This window comes from Camelus bactrianus, chromosome 22 (genome assembly GCF_048773025.1).
Source record: "Camelus bactrianus isolate YW-2024 breed Bactrian camel chromosome 22, ASM4877302v1, whole genome shotgun sequence".
In the NCBI taxonomy this organism is placed as follows: Eukaryota; Metazoa; Chordata; class Mammalia; order Artiodactyla; family Camelidae; genus Camelus; species Camelus bactrianus.
The window spans coordinates 17942959-17963851 of NC_133560.1; the positions used below are offsets into that span (position 1 = coordinate 17942959).

General features: G+C 37.3%; 1 long non-coding RNA gene across 1 annotated transcript in view; it reads left to right on the forward strand.

The window, feature by feature from the left end:
- LOC123613406 (uncharacterized) overlaps positions 1 to 20893 on the forward strand; it is a 190630-nt gene that overhangs the window by 107490 nt on the left and 62247 nt on the right. Inside the window, exons 2-3 of the long non-coding RNA XR_012501597.1 lie at positions 7494 to 7661; positions 10684 to 10820. This is a non-coding gene — a long non-coding RNA (uncharacterized LOC123613406). The remainder of the gene's footprint in view (positions 1 to 7493; positions 7662 to 10683; positions 10821 to 20893) is intronic.

The window sequence follows — 20893 nt, forward strand, 5'->3', positions numbered from 1 at the left end:
ATCATTTTACTATATATTATTGGTTTCATTTTGCTAATAATTCTTTATACCCTTGCAATGAAACTGGTTTATAGTTTTATTTTCATTATACTCTTATTGGCTTTCATATCAAAATGATTATTGCTTCATAAAATGAACTGTGAAATTTTTAATCTTTTCCTGTGGTCTGAAGCTGTTTATAACAAAGGATTTATCTGTCCCTTGAAGATTTGGGAAAATGAGTCCCTAAAACATGGGTGTTTCATTAATTACCTTTTCAATTTCTTGCATGGTAATTAGTCTATTAAAGTTTCTTACTGATTCAAGACTCAATTTTCATAATAGATGCTCTAAGAGAACTGTCCATTTTATTTAGAGTTGTTCATTTATCAGTAAGAGGCTGTACAGAATATTCTCTGACCATTATTCTGATGATAGAATATCTTCAGTTTTCATCTAATTCAACTAATGAATTAACTGCTGTAGGCAATGATTATTCAATGGCTGTTACATCACAAAAACAGAGAATCAGATCCTGATGGAAGTACACTGTGTCTCCTGCGAATGAAGTTCTTTTGTCAAATAATGGAACCTGAATTTTTTGAAACTTCTGGATTGGACTGCCAGTTTTCAGCAAATGAAGAGAACAGAGGAACATATTAAATGACCCTGCAGGATGTAATCAAAAAAAATCCAGACTGTGGGCAAACCACAGGACAAAGGACAGTCTCTTCAACAACAGCAAAAAAATTATAGGGAAGGAGAGAGATGAGAAGAGAAACACACATTAAAAAACAAAACACTTATCAACCAGTAACAGTGTATAGATCTTATTTGGATTCTGGTTCAAAAAAACTTAAAAAATTATAAGATGCCTGGGAAATATGAAAGTAGAAATATAAACACTGAAAGTGTAATGATACTGTGGCTGTCTTTGAAAAGAGATGCTACCTTTTAGTGATACATACTGAATATTTACAGATGAAATCATTTAATGTCTGAGATTTGCTTCAGAATCACCTAGGCTGGGGGGAGTGGATAGGGGACAGAGATGAAACACAGTGAGCCATGAGTTAGCATTCACTAAAGCCAGCTTATGGGTACAAGGTTTATTATTCTAATTTTTTCTACTTTTGTACACACTTGAAAATTTCCCACCCCCCCAATATCTTTGTATATCTAGTTATGGTCCCCTTTTCATGACTAACATTGGTTATTTAAATTTTTCTTCTTCATTTTTTCTTGATAAAGCTTTGCAGAAGTTTGTTTCATTACTCTTTCTAAAGAACCAGTCTTTTTCGTTGTTTCATGTCTCCATCTTTAAAATTTGTTTTATATCCTAGTAATTTGTGATTTTTTTTCCTGATTAGCCCCATTCTTCCTCTTTATTCATCTGTATTCTAACCATACCCCTCGATGCTGCCCGAGAGCAGAGTGGGGTTTGAATCGCTTTCCTGAGTCGTTCCTGTCCGTAGCACGGAGCACTGGGTGGTTCTTTACCCTGACTACCTGTGAGGATGAAACTTGTCAAGCCTCACATGCCTGTTTCCCTCAGTCACCTCTAGAAGATACAGTCTTCCTGAACCTTCATTATCACAGTTTTGTCATCTGTATAACTGCCCTTTGCATGGCAGCCCCTCATTCCTGGCTCCTAGAGCCTCCCCTGTGTCTGCTGGGACCTGCAGTGCTGATCAGTAAGCTGCCCTGTTTCTCCTCTTCTCTTTGCATCATGTTCTCTTCTTATTGTAATTGAAACATGTCTTCTATGGGTTCAACCCTCTTAAAAAGTCTGTATTTTTCTTCCCTCATGCTCCACGTACGTCAAGAGCAGCTGCTGGAGCAGGTATCCTCCTTGTAGTTTATGGTTCTTCTAGACCGAGACTCTCTCCTTCTGGAACAAAATCTGCTCCTTTTGGAAACACATAATCCCTTTCCCCTTGATGTCTTTAGCGCGTCACATGGTCTTCCTTGTGGCTTCAACACCTGCTGTCATTCCTGGCAAATCCAGTTGCCACCCTTTGACATCTGACCTCTTCATTCCTGGAACTTAATTATTAATGATCTTTTCCTATACTATCCACCAGCCTTCTAGTCCCATGAACACATTCAGAACTGCTTAAAAAGTGGCACCTCATCTGCAACCTCAAATGTCAGTGTGCAACCTCAAATGTCAGTGTGCAACCTCGAAAACAACAACCTGTGTTCTCAATCTGCTTGCTCAAGTACAACTGTTCTGTGGTTTCTCAAGTGCTTTGTCCCAGTATAACAGCTCTTTGACTTCATCATCACTTCTAACTATTTAAATTTAATCTTATTCTATAGTTATTGATATTTAGCATGTTTAATTCTAAATTGTCCTTAATCTTGTTTTTTTTCTAATATTTTATTGTGAACATTCAACGATTTTTGAAATAATTTTAGAGTAAAGGCTCATATACCCATCACCAAGATTCTACATTACCATTTCACTCCACCATTTACCATGTATCTGTTCATCTACCCATTGCACTATCTGTGCATTAAGCCATTATATTCTGTTGGATAAATTTCAAAGTAAATTGCAGACTTCAGTGTATTTTCCCCTACTTCATAGTGCATATCTTTAATTAGAGTTCAGTATTCATTTATGGTTTTTTTTGTTGCATTTAAAAATTATGTAGAAATATTGAATAACTATGTTGTGTACCAGGAACTAATATAGTGTTTAGGTCAGTTATATTTGAAAAGAAAAACAAACAAGCAAAATCATAGAAAAAGAGATCAGATTTGTGACTACCAGAGGTAGGGGCAGGATATAGGAAAAGATCATTAATAAAAAGTTCCAGGAATGAAGAAGCCAGATGTTGAAGGGTGGCAACTGGGGGGTTAAGGGGAGGGGGAATTGGATAAAGGGAGTCAAAAGGTACAAATTTCCAGTTAAGTGATAAATAAGTACTGGGTATATAATGTACAATATGATAAATATAATTAACACTGCTAGACATTATATATGAAAGTTGTTCAAGTAAATTTTAAGAGTTCTCATCACAAGGAAAACTATTTTTTATTCTATATGAGATGATGGATGTTCCCTGAACTTATTATGGTAATCATATGTAAGTCCAGTCATTATGCTGCACACATTGAACTTTTTGAGTGCTGTATGTCAATCACATCTCAATAAAACTAGAAGGAAAAAATTTTTAATAAAATTATATACAACAAAATGCATAGATCTAAAGTATGCATTTGCTGAGTTTTGACAAATGCATATCACTGTGTAACCCAAACCCCTATTAAGATGTAGAACGTTACCAGGGTCCCAGAAAGTTCCCTCCTGTCCTGTCCCGCTCAGTCTCTGCCCCTCTCGAGGCAATTGCTGTTCTGATATTTTCCATCATAGATTTGTTTTGCATTTTCTAGAATTTCATATGAATCAAATCAAGTAGGTATTCCTGTGTGTGAGATTTCTTTCACACTGTTAAAGGTTTTTGAGCCTCATCCATGTTTTTGCATGTTTCAATAAAATTTTCATGTTTATTGCTGAATAGTATTCAAATGTATGACTGTGCTATGGTTTATCCAATCTCCTGCTGATGGACCCAGGGTATTTCCAGTTTTTGCTATTATCTTCTCAGGTGCTAATTGACCTTTTTTAGTATCTTCTTTTGTGAAATGTCTGTTCAAAACTTCTGCTCAGTTTTTAATTTAATTTTATTCTTGAGTTGGAGGTGCTCTTTATATAATTTGGATAATATTCCTTTGATATGTTTTGAAAATAATTCTGCCTTGGCTACTCATTTTCTAAATACTATGAGTGAAATTTTAAAATTTTGGTGAAATTTAGTTTATCAGATTTTGATGCTTATTAGGTTCTATGACTTGCCCAAGAAACATTTGCCTACCTAAAATCATGAAGATATTCTGTGTTTTCTCTAAAAGCTCTATGATTTTAGCTTTTACTTTAGGTCTGTGATCCACTTTGAATTAATTTTTGAATGTCATGTTAGATGGGGGTCATGGTTTATTTTTTTCCCAGATGGATAGTCAGTTATTTCAGCACTATTTATTGAAAAGATTTTCATTTCTCCATTAGCTTGTCTTGATGCCTTTGTTAAATATCAGATAACTTTGTAAGTTATGCCAGTACCACCCTAGCTTGATTACTTAACTTTATAGTAATTTTTGAAATTAGGTAGTCAAAGTTTAATTGTTCTCTTTCTATTTTAAAGTTGCTTTGCTTATTCTAGGTCATTGACTTTCCACAGCTTGTCAATTTGTAGAAAAAAGCTCTCTGAAATTTTAACAAGGTTGCATTAAACCTACACATCAGTTTGGGGAAATATGACATCTCAACCATATTGAATCTTCCAGTTCATGAAATTTTATATAATAAAAATATATAATTCTTATTATAAAAAATTTCCTCAGCAATGTTTTGTATTTTTTTAGCCTGCAGATTTTGATGTTACTTTGTTAAAATTATTCTTATTTTCTAATTACAAATGTATTTCTGATGCTATTGTAAATGAAATTTTAAAAGTCATTTTAAAAAAATTGCTGAATACTATGTATGTAAAAATGCAAATTACTTTGTATATTCTTCTTATACTCTGCAAATTTTCCAAATTTGCTTTTTAGTTTAGTAGTTATTTTCTAGCTTCCATAGAATTTTCTAAATGAGGAATTATGTCAGCTGCAAATAGAGACAGTTTCGCTTCTTCCTTTCTAATCAGTATGCCTTTTAATTCTTTTACTTGCCTTATTGCTTAGATGGGGTCTCCGTTGAATAGGAAGAGTGAGAACTGGCATTTTTGTCTTATTCCTTACTTATTGAGAAAGTGCTCAGTATTTCACAATTCAGTATGATGTCAGTTATTGGTTGTTTTGTAGATTCTCTGTATCATATGAAGGAAATTTTTTTCTAGTTGACCAAGAGTGTTAATCATGAGTGGGTGTTATATTGTGCCAAGTGCTTATTCTTCACCTTTTGAGATTATCATATGGATTTTTGTTTTTAGTTTGAACGTGGCAAATTACATATACTGACTTTTAAATGTGAAATCAATCCTGCATACCTTGGATAACCCTGCTTGCAATTATGCATTATTCTTTTTATGTTTTGCTGAAAACAATTTGGGTTTTTAAAAAAATGATGTCTGTATATATGTTTTTGAGAGATGTTGATTTGTGCTTTTCTTTTTTTCATATCTTTATCAGGTTTGCTATTAGGATTGTGACAGCCTCATAAAATAAGTAGTTAAGTTTTTTCACCTTTTTTATTTTATGATAGAGTTGGTGTGAGTTTTTTTTCTCTAAATGTGTGACAGATTGCATCAGTGAAACCATCAAGGCCTAGAGTTTGGGATGATGTTTAATAATGAATTCAATTATTTAATAGGAGTTTTCATATTTTCTATTTTATCTTGTCTTAGTCATGGTAAGTTGTCGCTTTCAGGAAATTTTTTCCTTTTATCTCAGTTATTAAATTAGCATAAAATTATTCAGACTATTCTTTCATTATCTAATTAATTATAGTTTTAATGTTCATTTTTGTCCAGAATTTTAAAAAATTATAACAGGACAGTATTTTTTTTTTTTTTGCTGTACTTTTAAGTTAATTTTTTGGTTAAATAAACCTTTAATTTTAGAATAGTTTTAGATTTACAGAAAAGTTGCAAAGATATTGTAGAGAGTTCCCATATATCCCTCACCCAGCTTTTCCTATTACTTGCATCTTATATCACTATTGTACATTTGCTCCACTAAGGAACTAATATCAGTTCATTACTATTAACGAATCTCCATACCTTGTTCAAATTTTAACAGTTTTTCAATGCTATCCTCCAGAATCCTCCAGAATACCGCATTACATGTCTCCTTAACCTTCTCTGGTCTATGATAGTTTCTCAGACTTTCTGTTCTTGATTTTTTGTTTTTGTTCTTGTTTTTGATGACCTTAACAGTTTTGAGATCAAGCTTTTTTTTTTATAGAACATCTCTCATGTTGGGTTTCTTTGAAGTTTCTTCTCATGACTCGTATATGGTTATGGAAGGAAGATCACAGGGGTGAAACGCCATTCTCATTACATCATATTAACAGAACATACCATCAGCATAACTTAGCACTGGTGCCGTTAACCTTGATCACTTGGCCAACGTAGTGCTCGCCAGGATCTCTATGGTAAAGTTACTTTTTTCATCCTTCCAGACTCTTACTCTTTGGAAGCAAGTCACTAAGCACCACTCATACTCAAGGGTGGAGAGTTAAGCACCATTTACTTGAGGGGGCTATATCTACACAAATTATTTGAAATTTTTCTGTATAAAAGATCTATCTCTTTTATGGGAGGGTTTTTTTCCCCTTTACTATACTGTAAAAATTTTAAATTTCTAATTTTATTATATTGTCATCAAGTAGCATGGCCAGATGGTCCCCAGTCCTCCCCACCAACCTTTCCTTTCTCTGCAATGCAGATTAGAGGTTCAGTTATATGGGTGAGCAAACTTTCTCTAATCAGTTTTGTTGGTTGGTATAAACATTGTGGAATTTATGAGAACTTGTTGCCATTTTGTTTCCTTCTTCACATGAGGCTACTGGTCAGTAAAATAAAGATAATTTCTCAGCGTGTGCCTCTGGTGGGACATTGACACTTCTGAATCCCAATATGGAAGTTAGAAGGCTGCCTGGCAGACAGTATCATAATGCCTCTTAGAAAGCGTTATCAGCTGGGGGTGAGCATTCATGTTTGAAACACTTACTGAGTTTGCCGAGTGACATGACTGTACTGTTTTTGGTGTAGGTGGAAGCGAGTAATGCTACTTTTGAATCACAGTATAACAATGAAGGCTTTTAAAGAGGAGGAAGTAGAATGGTAGGTGCTATTTTGGCTCTGAACAAAAATATCCAGTGAACTCTGCCTGCTGCCATCACAAAGACACCTGGTGAGAAACACCTGCAGTTCCTCTATCCTACTATTAAGGAACTTGATGTCAGGAAATAAAACCCTTCCAATGACACATTCTGAAAAGAGAAGGTACAAAGTCTTACATACTTAGGAAGCTGTAAAGCTTTTGAGATAGTGGCTTATATCAACTGTGGTGATAATGGCGTAGATATTTTTAATGACATTAATCATGAACTCCCTACCACTCTTCAGAATTAAATGGTATTAATATTTTGGTTGACACTCTTGCAATGTATTTTCCAGGCCTGTACACAAGTGTATGTATACTTTTACAATGCTATAATCATAGCAAATGTATTATTTCAGGACAAATGTCATGAACAGCCCTTCATATTATTAAAAATTCTTCTACAACATCATTTTCATGGCTCCAGCATTGCAACGAATGAATGCACTGTAATTTACTGATTATCAGATTATTAAACTGTCACAAATAGAACATCTGGAGAGTCATCTTTGACATATCACTGATTATTTCTTTAGAGCAAAGTTTCTCAAAAATGGCACTATTGACATTTGGGGAATGATGCTTTTTCTTTTTTTTTTTTTTTTTTTATTTTATTGTAGGAGACTGTCCTATGCACTTTACGATGTTGGGTCACACCCCTCGCCTCTCTTCACTAGATGCCAGTAAGACCTCCGTTCCCCATTGTGACAACCAAAACTGTCTCCAGACATTGCCAAAAGTCTCCTGGGCGCCAAAATTTCTCCCCCATTGAAAACCATTGCCTCAGAGTAAGTTCTTTGAAGAAGAATTTGTCACATAAATGATATGCACAATTTAAAGTTTAAAAACAATTTATGTGGGTTTTATTTTCAGTTTGAAGAAAGTAATATGAGGATATAAAGAGATAACTTGAAAATCTGTGAACAAATATTTCTCCTGAACCTCTCCTACCAAGGTTCTTAGAGTTTACTGTGCCCTAGGTTAAATAGACCGGGGTCCTCCTCCACTTCAGCTACAGGAAAATCCTTCCGCGTAGCAGTAGAGCCATACAGTGCGAAGACAGTGGGAGGAGAAGGCGCAGCTCCCAAACTGCCTCTCAGCTTTTTGACTTTTGTGACCTCACAGGCTATAACTTCACTTACACGTTTTTGACCCCTAATATTCTCCTTTTCCAGGCAGTAAAGAGGATTAAGTGTTTAGATAATGGAATCAAACTGTTGCAGGTAGATGTAGTCGGTGTCCAGGTTCTTGTCTCGTCCCAGAAAGAATTCAGAGACAAGACGTGGAGGTTAAGAAAGTAAAGCGAGGATTTACTAAGGGGTGGATAGTACACTCTCAAGGGGAGAGGGGGCAGGCTCAGGTTACCAACCGCCCTGAGTTTTTTTGGTTCCATAGGGTGTAAAAATGAATGGGCGGAATATGCATTGGGGAGGGGAGGGTTTGGGGTCGTATTCCCTGATTTTCACTCCAACTCCACCTTCCCGAAGGGAGGAGGGATTTTTGTCCTTATTTAGTCTGAATCAGAAGTGTCATGGTGCATGATGGGTACTTCTCATCTGCAAGGCTAATCTTACTGATATGAGGTCATAATGAGCAAAAGGTTACATTCGGACACTGGAAATTCCTGCCTTTTCCCACCTTTCTTTGTCAGCCTCCAGGCCACTCATAACCCCCAAAAGGTGTGACCACTTACCAGCGCAGAGGTTCCTGCTTTTCTTTCTCTGCCCAGGGACCCCTGGTGCCTACACGATGTGTGGTTTCCTGCATTTGGCCTGTGCCCCTCCTTTCTGCCCCATCCCTGCCATGTGGCCTGTGTCCCCCTTTCTCTGCTCATATCTGGCTGTCTGCCTGTCTAACAAAACCAGATCCCAGTATTGCCCTCACCGGTTCTAACCGGCTGAACTTGGGCCACTTTCGTCCTCAGTTTCTGTGCCTAAGAACGGCCTGCCGCACAGAGCTGTCGGGAAAATTAAATATAAGGTGTTTTAAATCTTGGCGCCTAGAAAGCACTCATCAAATACTGTCCCCCCTTTCTAGTTGAGAGAAGATTATTCGTTTTCTCCATTTAATTCTATACCCTGAGGCCAGCTGAGGAGGCATTTCAGCAGCAAGAGTTGTCCTGAAACTTTTTCATGGGTATAATAACTCATCTTGTGATAATTCACAAATGTAAATTTTATAATTGTGTAGGACACACCGTGATAGTTGATATTTGAGTTATTTGGAACAGTGTCCCATTGGGTATGTGGGAAGAAAATACTAGAAGCTTGATTTTTCTATCTACTTTAAATTTCATCCATTTTAGTTTCTACTTCTGTATTTGCTAATGTTAAAATATACTAGTGCAACGGTGTGATGTATATGACTTATAAATAAATAAAAATATGTTGAGGATGCTTGTTCAAAATTTCCTTGCTGCTGGGGTGTGAGACCTACATTTATTTCGGAGACCATTGACCTGGCAGGTAGCTCTCTACTGTTTCTTTGATTTGGGGTGGAAGAAGGGAGCCATAAATTTCACTGCCTGTCAAATCCCCACCATCCACGGAGGGTTATTTCAACATCGATATGCATGATGTTTCATCATTCTTTTGGTTTTCAATAACAGTCGAGATATGTTTTAAATGTTCCCACCCCAGTCTTTCTTTCAAGATTGACTGAAGTAGGGAGCAAGATGAAGCGCTTCCCTATGTCACTGATAGTACCTGGAAGACTGTATTTCCCTCTGGTTTGAAAATGGGAAAATAAAATACAAGATTCTAATTTTCTCTTTGGGATAACCTAAGCTAGGTATTAGGGGACAGCAGTGTCCAAGTTAAACCTTCTCCTTGTCCCTTCCTTCAATTCTCCCTTGAAATAAAGGTATCTAAAAGATAATGGAGACGTATCGTAAGATTGGTGGCATGTAAAATGATGTCAGGATTTAGAAGGTGTTGGAAGGGAATAAGTTGTGTGCATTTGTGTGTGTGTGTGTGTGTGTGCACGCACACTTGTGTTTGAATAGGAGAACCAACATTCATAGGTTCCTGGTGTCTGACAGACTCTCTACACTGGACATTTACACCGTCCATTTTCACCCTCATACAAGCAAGACGAGGGAGAACAGAATTTCTTGTCCTCCTCACAGTCAACATTTTTAACAAGTAAAGAAAAGATTAAGTGGAAAGTTAAGGTTCTATTTTGTCCTACCTGGACCCTTCTCCCACTCCACAGACTACCAGTATTTTGTGTATTTTGGGAGTACTTCCAGAAATTTCTATGTATACAGGGAAAAAATATGTATATACCTTTTTCACAAATAAGAATCATAATGTACAAATGGAAGTCATATTATAGATATTGTTACCAAACTGCTTTTCCTCACTCTGCAGTAAAATTAGGATATTTTACATGTCAATATATATAGATTTACCTCATTCTTTTTAGAGGCTTCATGGCATTTCACTGCATGGATTTACTATAATAAGTTTAGCTACTTTCTTATTCAACACTGTAATATTTTCCGCGTGTATCTTTGAACACTTTTCTAGGGATACATTTATATAAATGGAATTACTGGCTCAAAATGTATGCGTGTTTAAAATTTAAATCCATTAAGAGTACCTCAATTTATCCACCCACAAATGAGACATTAAAATTTTTTATATAGTTTAAATTTTATGGGTGAAAAAGGCATTTAGTTTTTCTCTTAATTTTTTCTTTCAAATAATGAGTGATATTGAGCATCTCAAAGATGTCATTTGTACACATTACTGAGGTTAGGGCTCTTTCCATTGTATTGATTACATCCTAAACTTTTTCTATACTTAGGGTCACCAAAGAAGCCAGAGTGGAGACTGCGGGGAGTATGGGTTTGAATGAACTTTGGCTGCTCTATCAAGCAAGCTGACTGCTAAGGAAACATCAGAAGCTTTGCCCGAGTGACTCATCACCCAAATCCAACAGAGGTAATAAAATAACTTGCATTGCACAGCCCTTTGGCTATTTAGTTGGTTGTGTGAGATCAATGCTGCCCACTGTCTCTCTGGATTTTGCTTTGGGAAAGAGATTTATTGGTTAGACTTCACATTACAATGCAGTCAGGGGCTCTGGGACCCGATTCCCAGTATTCAGAGGCATAGGGAAAAATTATTTAACATCTTGGCCTCAGGGAACAATATCTACTTCATGGAGTTGCGTCAGGCATCAAATTCTATGGGGATATATTGCTGTCCATTGCATTAACTATCTTTCATGTTGTTTCATTATTTTCTGAGGCTTTACTTTGTATTGGATGGTGAAAAGCTTGCGGCTAGAGATAACCTAGGTGACAGTTTTAAGAGGTTTGTGAAATAAAAGCGTGACAGGCCATGCATGTAGATTATTAGATGTAAAATGTATAATATAGCTTTGTATATGTAGTGTTTACCTGAATTGGACTCATGTGCTATAATTATGATTTTAAATTTATGACTGTCTTTTCCATGAAATTCAGATAGTCTGACTAGTTTATATTCTCTAAACATTTCTTGTTTTACTCTTTCATTAGATTCTGCTCTTAAAATTCACTGCATGGTCTCCACAGACAAGAAGCAAAGGTTCTGCATTGCTACAGCCTTTCAGTTAAAAGACAGGGAATACACATTTTCCTTCACTTTGCTCTTAGGGTGCCAGCATGTTTTATAGTCTCCCACACACTTTTCCTTTTTCAAAGACATTTTCAAGTTTAATAATATATTTTTTAAAAGTCAGATAATTTTCAGGTAATAAATTCTGGAATCCTGCAGACTAAAAGAAATACAAAGAATTTTTAAAAACCCACGTAACGAGTCATTTACCATGCCTATCAAAAAATTACAGCTACCCATTAGCAAGTTGCATTATTATAGAATTGCCAATATTACCTACTTTTTAAAAGCATTGAAATAAACTTGCTTGGAGGTGATGTTATTTACTAAAAAAAAAAAACAGAATAAGACATCTATCTCTTTGTGTTGGTTTAAAATAGAAGTATATTTTATGGAAAATGGGACATTTTAAAGAATAATCTTAACAGGAGGATCTTTTCCTATATAAATGTCTTATAAGTTTGCACTGTGTAATATGGGAGTTTTTCCTGATAATTTCTGGTTTCAAGAATTATAGCTCTTAGTTAAACTGTACTGATATAAAGGTTTCTTAGCTTTCCTTTTGAAGATAAAGTGACAAAAAAAAAATCAAACCTTTCATAGTATTCTTTGTACTGCATCTAGTCTGCTCAAATGGAATCATGTATTTCAAAAGTTATTGTGAAAGGAAAACTAAAAAAGAATAAATTGCATGTAATTGTGGTGAAGAATAAACTTTTCCTGATCAGTTAGAAAATAGCAAAGACATACTTGCTTTGTGTGCCTGGATAATCAACGGTGAATAAATAATATTATTTCATACAAGGCAGAATCTTTTAAAAATTTATTAAGTTGTTCTTTACTGAAGGGCATAGGAGCATTGCATAATGTCTGACTCCTGCCAGAGAGAGACTCTGTCACTGGGTAGAACCATTTTTATAGTCTTTTCGAGTACTGAATCAGCATTTTTTGATTAATTTTTTAAATTAAAATATAGTCAGTTTACAGTGTGTAAATTTCTGGTGTACAGCATATTTCAGTCATACATATACATATGTATATTTATTTTCATATTCTTTTTCATTATAGGTTACTACAAGATATTGAATACAGTTCCCTGTGCTATGCAAAAGAAACTTGTTGTTTATTTTATATATAGTAGTTAGTATTTGTACATCTCAAACTCCCGATTTATCCCTTCCCATCCCCTTTCCCCCCTGGTAACCATAAGTTTCTTTTCTGTCTGGGGGTCTGTTTCTGTTTTGTAAATAAGTTCATTTGTGACTTTTTTTGTTTGTTTTTTAGATTCCACATATGAATAATACCATATCATTTTTCTTTCTCTTTCTGGCTTAGTTCACTTAGAATGATAACCTCCAGGTCCATCCATGTTGTTGCAAATGGTGTTATTTTATTCTTTTTTATGGCTGAGTAGAATTCCTTTGTATGAATATACCACAGCTTCTTTATGCAGTCATCTGTCAATGGACATTTAAGTTGTTTCCATGCCTTGGCTATTGTAAATAGTGCTGCTATGAACATTAGGGTGCATGTATGTTTTTGAATTAGAGTTTCCTCTGGATATATGCCCAGGAGTGGGATTGCTGGATTATATGATAAGTCTATTTTTATTTTTATTTTATTTTATATATATATTTATTTACTGAAGTATAGTCAGTTTACAGTGTTGTGTCAATTTCTGGTGTACAGCACAATGCTTCAGTCATACATGAACATACATATATTCATGTTCATATTCTTTTTCACCATAAGTTACTACAAGATATTGAATATAGCTCTCTGTGCTACATAGTATAAACTTGTTGTTTATCTATTTTATATATATTAGTTAGTATCTGCAAATCTCGAACTCCCAATTTACCCCTTCCCACCACCTTCCACAGTGGGTGTTGGGTCATTTTCCCAGCATCCAATCTCCTCTCTATCGCCATCTCATACTTACTGTGAAGTTTATAGGCAGATAAATACTTTCCAGGGTTTGTAGTCTCGTTTCCTGTGCTACAGTGATTGGCCCACACGAGCAGGCTGAGGCAATTAGTAATTCCTCTGCTCCAGGCAGTGCTTCAGGAATGGGCTTGTTATTCACATCTGGACAATGGGACATGAGAGGTTTTTTGAGAATGTCTGGGAAAGCTCCCCCTTACTGTTCTGGGAGAGCTTTCTGACGTGATCATTTTCTTCACTTGTTTGTTTTGGATGAGGAAACCTATAACCCAATGATGGCCTCTCTTAACCATGAGGGAGAACCAACCTGAAACTGAATCTGACAACTTAGAAGATGGAACAGGGGGTGAGAAGGAAATTAGATCCTTGATCCATGGCTGAACCACTGACTCAGTCCAAGCCTGAAGCCCACCTTTCCTCTGGACTTTGAGAAACGTGAGCCGATGAAGCACTTCTGTTTTGTGTGCCAATCTGAGCTGGCTGGGTGTTCTCCTACCTTCAGACAGTCTAACTTACACCAAGGAGTTTTTCCTTTTTAGTCTTCATAACACAACCCTGTGGAATAGATGACATTATTGTCATCATTTTATGGATGAGGAAGCTGAGGCCTGGAAAGTTTCAGCATTTTGCCCTGAACCACAGAAGCAGTAAGTAGTAAAGGACTTTACCTGTGGAGTTTAATCCAGACACCACATTCCTAAGCACCATGTCCTGTGGCTTTCCGTGCTTTGGAGATGCAGAGAGAATGTCAGTCAAGGTGTAGGAAAATGACCACAAGGCTGGAAGCATTGACTTTGGGCCTGTAGGTGGAACTTAAATCAACAAGAGGTGGAACTAAAGCAACAGCTTTGGAGTAGAGAGATAAAGTAGCTGTGGCTGGGGTCTAGTCCATGTGTCATCGCACAAGGGGTGAGGGGGGACAGGACCAACAGGAAAGCTTGGAGGTCCCCCAGAGGTTAGAAGACAAAGAGGGAGGTCAGAAGAGGATGGCACAACTAGACAGAGGAAGTTCAAGTTAAGTGCTGTCATTATCTGGGAAAAGCCAGCGTTCAGTTTAGGAGAGAGGGGAGAGGGAGTGTTGCCAGAAGGGCTGAATGAGAATGTGTCCTGGGGTTTAGAAGAGCACAGTGAAGGGTTACTAGGGGAACGGAGGGGAGATAGGAGGGTAACTGAGCTGGAGAGAACACAAGCATGAGAGGGCTAGCGGGCTGGAAGCACGTGTGTTTTGGTCAGTGCGTCAAAATGAACAGGATGTGGAACTGTGGGAAGAACAGAGGCTGTTTCCACACTGACCTGCTTCCCAGGATGCATTTACATATGTGGACTCTGTAGCAACTCTGACTCTCAGGGCATCACGTCCCGCTGGCAGAAGGGAACCCAGGCGTCGATGGCAACCTGATAAACCTCAAGCAATATTAATATTCACAAGCATCTGAAGGCTGCAGTCTTTTAAGAACAACAATACCACCAGCAGAGGCAGCAGCAACAGTAACAACCACAGTGATTTGTAACTCTCCCCTCTGGAGAAACAACAGAGCTGCATGTGTTATTTTTTAATAATCAGTCACAAATTAACTAATTGCTGCCGTCCTTAAACCTGTTTTCCCCTCCAGCTTGTCATTATCTGCAGATGTCATAACAAGTAAAATAAATGAACGAGATTTTCCATCAGATGTTTGTTGATAATAATTGCTCTCCTAAAAAAGTTGAAAATTGTTTAAGTCTGACAGCAAAATCTCCTTCCTGTCTTGTAACTTTAAAATACCTTTTTTTAAAAAAATCTTTGAATATCTGTTAGAGATTTTTAGACTCTTCCTTGCTCCTTTTTTGAATCACCAAGTCCAGTGGTTCACCTGGGAAACCAATTAAAACTCACCTTGGGAGCACAAAAATGCGCATTTGTGGTCGCTACCTCAGAGATGTTGATTTATTAGGACTGGGGTCGGCCCAGGAATCTGCATTTTCCGGTTATCTCCTTAGGTGATTCTGATGCAGGGGTGCCAGGGAAGGCTGTGAGAAATTGCTCAAATCTTCTGGCAAGCTGGGGACTGCAGCAGAGGACGGAGAGGTATCCATGTCTGCTCTGAAAATTGTTTTAGTTCTTTTTTCTCATTTCTCTCCCTTTGGTCTTTGAGATACAGTGTTAAGGAAAAAATGCAGGCACTGAAATGAGGTCTGGATTTGAACCCGAGATGTAGCATTTACTAAAGGTGCACTCTTGACAGAAGCAGGTAAATTCATTCTGACTCAGTTTCTCATCTGTGAAATGGCCCTCAGATGATGATGTTCATAGTGCCTCATTTAACATACAGTACATGGTCAGTGCTTAAACATTACTGTTCCTATGTCTTTCATTTCTTCTTGGCACTCACTGCCTGTGGGGTTGCCCGTGCCAAAGTGTGAGCTTATGGAGGTTTACACGTGATGCTCTCATGCTGGAATACTTTTTTCTGTTTTTTCACTCCCACCTTTTCCTTTCTTTTGGGCTCTGAACAAAGGCTTATGAGTGACTTGCTGAGCACAGTCCTGGGTGGAGATAGAAGCGTGCTATGAGACTGACAGCAGAGCAAAAAGCATGCAGGCAGTGAAGCTCTCAGAAGCCTCTGATCTTGTGCAGGGTGCTGAATAGGAAAGGCACATGGCAGGATAAAAGTATGGTGTCTGTCCATTCATGTTGTCTGCTGGGGGCACTGAGCAGAGAAAATAGATGCTGTAATCTGTTTCCCATCTGCTTTTCATTTTCAGAAGTTGACAAGGTGGGGTCCAGTGAGGACAGAGATTAGAAAAGGATTTTCTTGTTAACATTTTCCCCTCTATGTCCCCTGTGTGTACTGTAGGCACAGAGACTTGGTGGAATGGTAGAGAGTTAAGGCATATTCTAAGTTCTGCGTGTACTGCTGTGCATTCCACAAAACCTGTTACCCATCTGGAGTTTTGGCATGGTGGGGTTTCTAGTTTCAGAATTATCATTGAACAGGATCCAAAGATGGGAGTATAGATAGTTTAACTTTTGACTTGTGTTGGAGGAGGTCATTGAGCGGATGTGACCACCCACTGACCCATGAGCTGGACCCAGGCAACTGGAGGCTCCTCATCCCTACCCCTGACCTTGGAATGCGCATTCCACCCACTGTTGTCACAACCAGATCTGTTTCAAGGACACAGCCTTGAGAGAGCAATGTACTGTTGAGACCAGCTGGACTGTGTATGTGACTGAATCCCATTAAGGCCTCTATATAAACTTTTAAGATTATGGCGGCTGGGTGCAGAGGTCTACCCATCTCAAAGCCATCCAAGACAAACATCATTTGTCAGTTCTCTCGCTTATTCAAACTTATCAATCTGGAGTGATCTGTCTCTTTCTTTGGTCTCCCTTAGTCCTCTGTGGATGAGGGACAGTTTGTGAACCAACAGCTTGGATCATGGATTCTGAAAAGAGAACTCCTTGGAAATTTTTGATGTATTTCTTCATGCAGCCAGGCCAAGGGGCTTTAATTGTTTTGCCATAGATTGCAAACTGGCAGCTACGGGCCAAATTAATTCTTTAAAAGTTTTTGCTTCTTAGCAGCACTGTATTTAAAGAAGGAATAAGTCACCAGTGTCAACAAATAGTCAAACAAAAACAACCAGGACATCTCACCTAAAAATCCGTATTTTTGGGCTTTTCTTGAAAAACCCAAACACATTGGTAGTATTGGCCAAGAAGCAGGGAACAAATGCACCCATTTGTCACAGGTCCTGCCTGGTCACTCCCACTTGGCCTGGATTTCAATGGCATTGGAATCTGTGGCCTCAGACTTGAGAGCACAGCCCTAGACTGACTGCCTGGGCACGAGCACTCAGTCTTCCCGTCATTCTGTGTGACTCTCGGTGAGCCAGCTAATCCTCTTTGTGTCTTTTTCTCATCTGCAAGACACCGATGATGATAATAACATCTCCATTATCGGACTGTCAAGAGCATTATATTAAGACAGGTGAGAGGATTAAAATACATGTAAAGACTGGGGAACATGGTTAGGGCCAACAGTAGTTTGATGCCATGATCATTATGATCATTGTTATTGTTAGCGTTTTCATTAATAGCCTGTGCCGGTATCTGCGGCGTGATCTCAGCCACTCATAGAAGGAATACATTTTTACCAATGAAATAACTGAAGATTTTAAGACTATTTTTCCTGCATAGGAGGATTTTAAAGAAAATACCCTAACTGAGTATTATGGCTTACTGAATAAAGACATGAGTGAAATGAAAGAGAATAATGTAGGCATATTAAGCCTTTCATTATGAAAAGTTCAAATTAATATTTATATAACCTCAACCTAGATTCAACAATTCACATTGTATTACATTCACTTTCTCTCTCTCTCTCCCCCTCACCTTCTCTCTCTCGTTTCTTTTTTCTTTTATTTAATTTGTAGAAATCAACTCTTCATCCTGAATCCTTCTGGATGAATCTTCTAAGAAAAAAATATTTCCCTATAGCACTGTTGTTTTATCTGAGAAAAAAAATCCTGAATTCCGTGTATCTGTGTAATCTCTAGGTAAATTTCCTCCTTTGTCCTACAGTTATACAATTTTTAAAAGAAACATCCAGTGAATGTTCACACATTGTAATGGCTTTTTGGTCTTTTTTAGTCTAAAAGGCATCCATCTTTTAAAAATTAAAGTGTAGTTGACATAAAAGCACACATATTTAAAGTGTACAATTTGGTAAGTTTAGACATGTACACCCTGTGAAACTGTCACCTTAGTCAAGACAGTGAGCAGACACATCACCCCCCAAACTTCTTTGTCCTCCTCTCTAATCTTTTCCTCAAGCCCTCTCTTTGCTCCCCTTCCCCATTCAGGCCAACCATGGATCTTTCTGTCACTGGAGGTAAGTGTGCGTTTTCTGGGATTTCCTATACGTGGAGTCGTATAGTCTGACTGCTCCTTCGGCATCACCGTGCTGAGATTTCTCCAGGTTTTGGCATGTATCCGTAGTCCATTCTTTCACTGCTGCCTAGCATTCTGTTTTGTGGATCTATCACCAGTTGTTTATACACTTCCTTGTTCATGGACACCTGGGTTGTTTCTGTGTTTTGACTATCTCAAATAAAGCTGCTGGGAATACTTCTGTGCCAGTCTTGGTATGGACATGTGTGTTTTTGGTCTTGGGTGTTTTTCTAGGATTGAAATGGCCAGGTCATATCATAGGTGTATATTTAACTTTCTGAGATATTGCAGAACTGTCTTCCAAAGTGGTTGTGCTATTTTACGTTTTCAACAGCGGTGTCTGAGAATTCTAGTTCCTTCTTGCCAACACTTGGTAAAATAAATTTTTATAGAACTTAGCCATTTAAGAGGTGTGCTCCCATTTTATTTATTTTAAAAAATTGATGTGTGTTTGTTTTTATTTTTCTTGACTTTTTTTTTTTTTTTTTAATGACATTGATTTTTGAGGCGTCCATGAAAGTCGTCTTGTAGAACAGTCTACTTTCGGGAGTTTTTGAAAGTGTTTTACAGGCTGCTTATATTGAGCCCTTTTATTTCACAGCCTTTGGTGGGCAGTCACTTTGTTAATTCTCTGGGTGTTAGCTCCAGGTGAGAATGGATATAAGGTATGAAGCATTTGCCCATGGCATGATACTGAGAATTTGTCTTGTGAACATTTATCCAGGAAAATCAATATTAAATCCTTTTTTGTTCTGATCCTGTAGAAAAGCTTAGATTGCATCCAGCTTTAGACTTCAGTGTAGAAGTGGACTGTCTTGACTAGCCAACTTTGCTTGAACTGTATTTTATCTGATAGCCTTTACTCTCTTAAGCTAAGGTAACTACAATTAATTTCTGAAGCAAAAATGTCATTTTTGTCTCAAGACTTCTCTCTTCTTTCCAAAGGAAATTAACAAAATAGAAAAATATTTTAAAGGGCTACAGTTTCATTTGCTTATACCTTTATGTTTTGGGTCCTGACCTGGGAAATAAGAAGTGGATTGTAAAATGCTGGACTGCATGAATATGCCTTCCTTTTGACTAAGTTCATCCAGGAAGGATGACCAACTGTCTGGCATGAATGCACTTCAGAAACATTGCCTCATGTGGTAGGCTATTTGGGATTATATCCCCTCCCCGTTTTAAACTGTACTTTGGAATTATTAAAAAAAAAAAAAAAAGCTATCATGATCAGAAACCTTAAAACATGAATAAGAACTTCTCCATTCATTCACTAAAAAAAAAAGTTATAAAAACCACAGTTAAAATGAATCTTCAGAGCAAATTAGTAGATATTTACAGTTTAATGTTTAAAACGTGGTCTCCCTATCGCTTTAAGATATTTAGGGTAAATTCACCCTGGTTTTATTATATTCTAGACTGTGATGAGCCAGAAATCAGAAAAAAAGCTTTTTTGCTTATTGATAAGGAATTATTTAATAAGCTAGTTATCTTCATGGGCACACCCCCGTGGTATAACCTTGCAAACGGAAAACTGTCAAATCTTTCTTGGGATATAAATGTTTATAAGAAAGCTTTAAACTAAAAGAGTGGTCATACAGCAATAGAAATAACCCTTTTTCTTTGTTGGATGAGTCAAATTTTCTAAATGACAATGGGTCATAATGTTCTAGAGCTAGAATTGGTGTCAGATATAGTAAAAACAGACTAACAATTACTGAGTGTTTTCCAATGTATCAGGAACTACAGTTTGCATGCCTTATTTGGTGTCATTCTCTCAGCAGCCCTTGCCATATGTTCTATTATTCCCCCCATTTTGAGGAGGAATCTAAAAACCTGAGAGGCTAAGGAACTTGACTGAGGTCCTGTATCTCATTTGTGTAACGTGCTCACCTTGGAAGTGTGGGTTGATTAGGTATATTTCAAGGTCATGTGTAAATAGCAATTTATTAGAAATCATTTTTTGACATTGAATTTAAAAAGGCTAACACACCTTGTTGCACAACCTTGTTGCGTAGATTGTTAGTTTTCAGACTTTTCATCATTTAATCTGCCTGCTGAGAAATCCTTTTTCCTATTGCAAAGGCTCATAATATGTGCAGACTTCAGAGCCTGGCTTGGCTTTCCTGTAGTAAGACGCTTATTGACTGAGCCATAGAAAATTCGGTGTTATTAAAGAAAAATTGAATGATGCTTGCGTGAATTAGTCTTATGTTAGTTGCTGAGGTAGGGGTTAATGCTTGTTAGTAATTTTCAGCTTTTTGTACAAGTCATATCCATGTCTGATGTGGCAGCAGGCAAGAGAAAGGATAAGGAGAGAATGTACAGGCAGAACAAATAATTTGTCAAACAACTTCCTCTAAGCATGAAAAAGTAATTAAAGTAAATTATATCAAATGTCCTGCGTTTAATATGAGAACTTCATTAAAGGCAATAAGGCGCTGATTAACTTCCCGTCTAAAGGGAATGTTCTGTAGCAACATGCAAGATGCCTCCTGGCCTTACTAGTTTTTGTTGCCTTTGGATCCGGTGT